The sequence below is a fragment of the Triticum aestivum genome, chromosome 3A (genome assembly GCF_018294505.1).
Source record: "Triticum aestivum cultivar Chinese Spring chromosome 3A, IWGSC CS RefSeq v2.1, whole genome shotgun sequence".
NCBI lineage: Eukaryota > Viridiplantae > Streptophyta > Magnoliopsida > Poales > Poaceae > Triticum > Triticum aestivum.
The window spans coordinates 283728293-283734779 of NC_057800.1; positions in this window are offsets into that span (position 1 = coordinate 283728293).

The following is a 6487-nucleotide window of genomic DNA, read 5'->3' on the forward strand; positions in this document are numbered from 1 at the left end:
GGGGTTCGACGTCTAGTGGTCCTCCTATTCACGGTTGGTTTTACGGTGGTCTCGTTGTGTCTTAAAGAGTCCTTGGCTATGCCGACTCGGGGACGCTTCGTATGTCATGTGCACTGCCTTGTACATGATGGTGCTGTACGATCGAGCCCGTGTAGGCCCCACCACGAGAACTTCGGACGAAATCTCTATCATATGTTTGTTCTGGCTTATTCTGCAAGCCATAACTTTGTTTTGTTTTGAGTTGTGGTATTCGAGTTGCTTCGAAGTCAAGAGTTGATTCCAGACCTTTCCAAACCGGTGTGCTCATACTCCGATGTGATTACCAATCCTTCTTGATAATTGAGATTATCATGTCAATCCTTTTCAACTGGTGTGTCTCTCTTCAAGTGGTTCCGATCTTTTCAACATTCGCAAGATTAATTATTAGTTCTTCGCAATGGTGTTTGCTTCATCTGTCCTAAATTGCCTTTGTTTTCCCGCCCACCCTCCCTTTCTCTTCAAGGACCCAGATTTCTTAATCAAGTATCCTTTTATTCTTGTGAAGTCTCTCCAGTCCTTTTTCGTCAATGTTCTTATCCGGTGATTCTCATGAAGATTCTAACGAAGCTTCAAGTTCGTCATTCTTCATTCTTTTCATCTCCGGTGGTTTCAAGTCAAACTTTTTTGATCATATCCTTTCCTCGTTTCAATGCTTTCTCATGCCGGTGCAATTCCTAATCATTCACCTCTCGCTGTTCAATTGTTCCGGAGTGTTCAAGATATCTCGAAGATTCGTGTTTCCACTCTGCAGTCGTTTAAGATCTTTCGAGGATGTTATCTCATTCAAGTCATTTAATTCAACCGGCGCAATCTATCTTTTAAATCATTCAACGGTGTTTCTTTTGAGTGGGCCCTAACCCATAGGTATTTTCCCAGGATCTTACCTGACTCTTCTTATTTTCCCGGAGCTATCCTAAATTGTTTTGAAGTTTGACATAAGAATGAATTGTCATCAGTCAAATGTCTTTCTCCAAGATCTTTAATTTCTTTTCATCGTTGGTTCAACCTTTAAAATCGTCATTCCGGAGTATCTCAACAATTCATGGTGGTGTTTCTCGTCGTAATCCTCAGATTTTTAAGACCGAAGAAGAGTTTTTCATCCATATCTTATCCGTTCTCTCAAAGATTCGTCATTCTAGCTTGTTGCCATCCCCTCATAGTTTTTTTTGGATTGTGAGAATTCTTTTCACCTATCCGGAGCAATTCAAGATTCTTCTCAGTTTGTTTCTCCGGAGCCCATCATCTTAGATTTATTCATTCCAGCTTTCAGCTCTCGCTCTCCAAATCTTACCGGTGCATCATTCAAGTTTTCTTTAATCAGTTCGGGATCTCTTCGTTATCTTGCTTCTTGATTCACCCCTTTACTTAGTTCGTTATTAATTCTTACGGTGGTCCATTCAAGAATTCTATTTCATTGTTTTTTTTCTATCAATTTATTCGTTGTTTCCAAATCCTACCGGTGGATCATCGAAGACCTTCTCAAGTTTGCGCTATATTTATCTTAATCCTTTCTACGAGAATAAGTAGTATGTCAAATCTGTTGCTTGTCATCAATTTAATTGGTGAAGGGTAAGCATAATGTAATTCTTATTCTTGTTTCATCGAGTGAACTCAATTCCCTATTCTGGTGGCTCATCAAATTCTCGGTTTCAATTGTTTCATCTTCTCTTTTTCCCAGAGTTCCAACCTTTTTCAATTATTTCACCACGGAGATTCATTTAAATCGGTACAAGGATTTACATTGTGTTTTCAACTACCCTTTCTTTCCGTTTGATCATTCTTTTGTTTAATGGAGTTCTTCATGGAGGTTCTACATGATGGTTCATCAAGGATTTAGTTCCTTCTCGAAGTGTTCATCGAGATTTTTTCAGAGGAGCTCAAGTTTTTTTCATCTTGTAATACGAAGTCCAATTCGTTCTATCTTATCTTTTGAGGTGGTGTTATGTCATTTTTGATAATTTTCCTTCGTGTTCAATGATTCACAAGTTATCAAGAATTAGATATTTTAAATCCATCAATCTCGTCATTGGAGCTATCTTCATCTATATTTCACCTAAAGCTTTTCCCTAAGGATTGTTGCTATATATGGTGCTTTTAAATGATCCAAGTTCTTCATTTATCCTCCCGGCGAAATAAGTTTTCTCGTCTTCTTGGTCATATCAATCCAATTCTTTTCCCGTAAGTGGCAGGTTGTCACCTCATAATTTGAGATGTATTCCATAAGACCATATCAAGCTTATTCTTTTCGTTGTTGGTTTTTTTTCCAACAACTCCGTTCTAGCATTTGTTGTAAGCGTGCTCTCTCAAGATCTTGGTTCCCTTCGTTCATTCCATTCCATTCTTACTTTTGTTCTGGAGGCATTGTGATGTTGCTCTCTTCAACCCATCTTCTTGTTTTATCAGGATCGTGTTCTTTTCGTGCTTATCCTTTTAACCGGAGTGTTGTGTCCTCTTTTCAAGTATCCTCCCATCTTGTCAAGTTCAATTCCTTCCATTTACAGGCAGAGTGCTGTCCAAATTATATCATTCTTATTCCTTCCCTATCTTGTTTTAACCGGAGTATTGTGCCCCTTTGTTCAAGTTCTTTTCGCCTTATCAAGCCTTGCATCTCTTTTCAACCGGAGTGCTGTCCGAATTTGTTCTTCCTTATTACTCTTCCCTACCAGAGTGCTTTCAACTTTGTTCTTCCTCGTTCCTCTTTCCTAATGGAGTGGTTTCAACTTCGTTCATCTCCGTTGTATTCTTTTCTCGAAATGGCTTAACCTTTTCAAGGCTCGTGGTTTCACTCGTTTGTCAAAGAAGCAATTAGTTTTACCTTTTCTCTTTCTCTTTTGTTGTTCCTCCGGTGCCATTCTAGATCTCGGGACGAGATCCTCTCGTAGTGGTGGAGTGTTGTAACGCCCCAAGACCGGAGTTTCAGATGCCTTCCAGGGTTTCCGGGTTTCGCTGTGTGTTTTGTTTTGTCTGTTGCATTCATTTTTGCATCATGTGCATTGTCATTTTCATGCATGTTGTTTTGTTGCATGCTCCATGTGTGGTTCTTGCACCGTCACTCCTCCTTCCCTCCCTTTTCTTCCATTTCTGCAAGTGCCATTTTCCCTTCTCTTTTGATGTTCATCTCTTCCCCAATATTCTAACACCATGTACCTAGCCTCTCTGTCAAATTTCATCTCGTTTGAAATTGTTTTGGTTAGGGTTAAAAATGGTTCAAGTTTGAATTAAATTCAAACTTGAATTATTTTTACTTCCTTTAAAAATCTCCAAACCAATTCAGGGTCATGAGGATATTTTTATATTTCTCATGCACCTCTCCTTTTCCCCTATGCTTTTCTCTTTATTTTCTCCTTGTAGAAAATTAGAGAAAAGATAACTGTAACTTTAGGCCAGCCGCAGCCCACTTGGGCCTCCCTCCAAACCGGCCCACCTAGGCCACCCTCTCCCACAAGCCCAGCTACCAGGCCTCTCACCACCCCCCTCTCTTCTGGGCCGGCCTCTAAGGCCCAGTCGCGCCGTGCGGTAACCCTAGTCCGCACCTAGCTCTCCTCCTAGCGCCGCCACCAGAGAGCCTCGTTCGCAACCTCCCTCTCTCCCACGAACCCATCTCCTTCCCTCCAGCACCGCGCTGCCCGATCCCATCCTCCTCTCTCGCTCCCTGCTCGACCTCCTCTCGCCCGATCCATGGCCTCCTCCTTGCCTTGAGAGTCCCGCGCGCCCGATCCCCATGGTTCGCGCCTGCCTCTATGCGCGCGTCGCCTCGCCTCAGCGCCGCCGTCCTCCATGGCCACAGCCAGCCGAGCTCGAAGCTCCCGCCGCCACCACCTCGCCCCCACGCTATAGGGCGTCGCCTTTGGCCGAATCCAGCCGCCCGTGGCCTCTCCTGGAGCATTGGCCTCCCACAACTCGCCGGAGAGACTCCTCCTTGCCGCCATGTTGAGCACCGAAGGTGTGGGCGCCAGGGACCTGCAGGCCGTCGAGTCCAACGCCATCCAGCGCCCCTTCGCTTGACTACTCCTCTGCCTCATCCCCGGTTGCCCTGTCATGGTTTTGGCTTCGGCAGAGACGTCCATGGCCCGACGCCCGCCGCTGTTGCTTCGTCGCCAGCCTCCTATCCACGAGATCCGGTGATGCCGGCCACCAGGACCCGCTGCTGCTTCCTACCGCATACCACTACCATCGCTTCCTTGATGCTGCCACCCAGGGTCATTTGTGTTTTGTTCGTTTCGGACCATCAAGACCGGCAAGACCCAGACTCAGAATGCCGAGTACATCTACAAACCATAAGAACTCGGATGCATCAAGTCCCGAGGAGACCCGTTTTTCGTCAAGTTCGACTACATTGTGACGCGTCAAGTACCTCTACTGCCTTTTTTTTGGAATCCCAAGAACGCCAAGTACCTCGACACCCGGTGCCTAGAACGACTACCGACGCCGAAGACCCAGGAACAAAAACCGTCTAGTTCGACTACCATCGACGTGCACTTCACCAAGTACCACACCGTTTTGTAAGACTCGTGAGCATCAAGTTCTTTGCCATGAACGGTTACAGTGTTGTGGGACCGGCAAGTACCCTCTCTGGATCGCCAAGTTCAGCTACCGATGACACATACCACTACCGTCACCGTGATCGCGAGAACCTCTACTTCCTCCTAGAAAACGTGAACGACTACCGTCGACCCCAAGTGACTCGGATTCGTCAAGTCCTTCTACGAAAACGTGTACCACTACCACCGCGAGTACCTCTACCGTCGTCGTGTACCCCACTACTTCCACTACATACGTCCCGAGAATGTCTACTTCCTCTACTTGGCACCGAACGAGAACCGTCCCGTTTGCACACCTCGAAGGTATAACCCGAGACGATGTCCGTGAAATGAATGCTTGCGATGTTTGAGATGCTCATGTTCGAACCGTGTCCGAGTTGTCATTGCACGTTCCTCCTTGGTTGACATGCCGTCGACCCATGGGAAAACCCGGTATCCGGGATCACCCCACCATCCTCGCATGATCCGTTCATCCACATTTTCTCTTGCACCGACATCTCAATGAGTTGTCGGATCACCCGGAATGTTGCCGTGGCACCATTTCCGTTGTAGTTGCTGTGGCACCCTTTTTGTTCCGCCATGACGACCAAATGCTTCTTAATGCTCTTATCAACATTTTCATAAAAATTGCTAAAAACTTGCATATGTCTTTCGCATCATGATAATAACATTTAAAATGTTAAGACTGTTGTTTGCTTTAAATTGCTAAATGCATATGAGGATTTACCGGAATTGTTGTTTGTTGTTCCGGCCTCATTTGAACTTGCCTAATTGTTTGGTTTACTCATGCTTCACCTCTTGCCATGTTAACCAACATTTAATATTGTTGAGTACATAACCGGGAGTGAACTAAATAATTGATGTGGTGTTTCATCAATATGCAACGGAGTTGCATGTTGAGCTCCACTTAATTTGTAGAATTGTTTGTGCATTTTTCCATGCCATGCTTCATTAAACCGGACATGCATCATACTTGGTTGTGCATCATGCCATGTTTATGTGGTGGTTGTTTACCATGATTGTTTGATTCTTTCCGGTGTCCTTCTTCGGGTTGATTCCGATAACGCCGCGTTTGGGAGGATCCGTTCGTCTATGTCCGTTTGTCTTCCTCATGGACTCGTTCTTCTTCCTTGCGGGATCTTAGGCAAGATGACCACACCCTCGAAATCACTTCTATCTTTGCTTGCTAGTTGCTCGCTCTTTTGCTATGCCTATGCTGCGATACCTACCACTTGCTTGTCATGCCTCCCATATTGTTGAACCAATCCTCTAACCCACCTCGTCCTAGCAAACCGTTGTTTGGCCATGTTACCGCTTTGCTCAGCCCCTCTTATAGCGTTGTTAGTTGCAGGTGAAGATTGAAGTTTGTTCCTTGTTGGAACATGGAGATGTTGTTCCTTGTTGGAACATGTTTACTTGTTGGGATATCACAATATAACTTATTTAATTAATGCATCTATATACTTGGTAAAGGGTGGAAGGCTCGGCCTTATGCCTGGTGTTTTGTTCCACTCTTGCCGCCCTAGTTTCCGTCATATCGGTGTTATGTTCCTGGATTTTGCGTTCCTTACGCGGTTGGGTTATAATGGGAACCCCTTGACAGTTCGCCTTGAATAAAACTCCTCCAGCAATGCCCAACATTGGTTTTACCATTCGCCACCTAGCCTTTTCTTTCCCTTGGGTAGGCCTGCCCAAGGGTCATCTTTATTTTAACCCCCCCCGGGCCAGTGCTCCTCTGAGTGTTGGTCCGAACTGAGCTGCCTGCGGGGCCACCTCGGGGAAACTTGAGGGTTGGTTTTACTCGTAGCTAGTATCATCTGAGTGTGCCCTGAGAACGAGATATGTGCAGCTCCTATCGGGATTTGTTGGCACATTCGGGTGGCTTTGCTGGTCTTGTTTTACCTTCT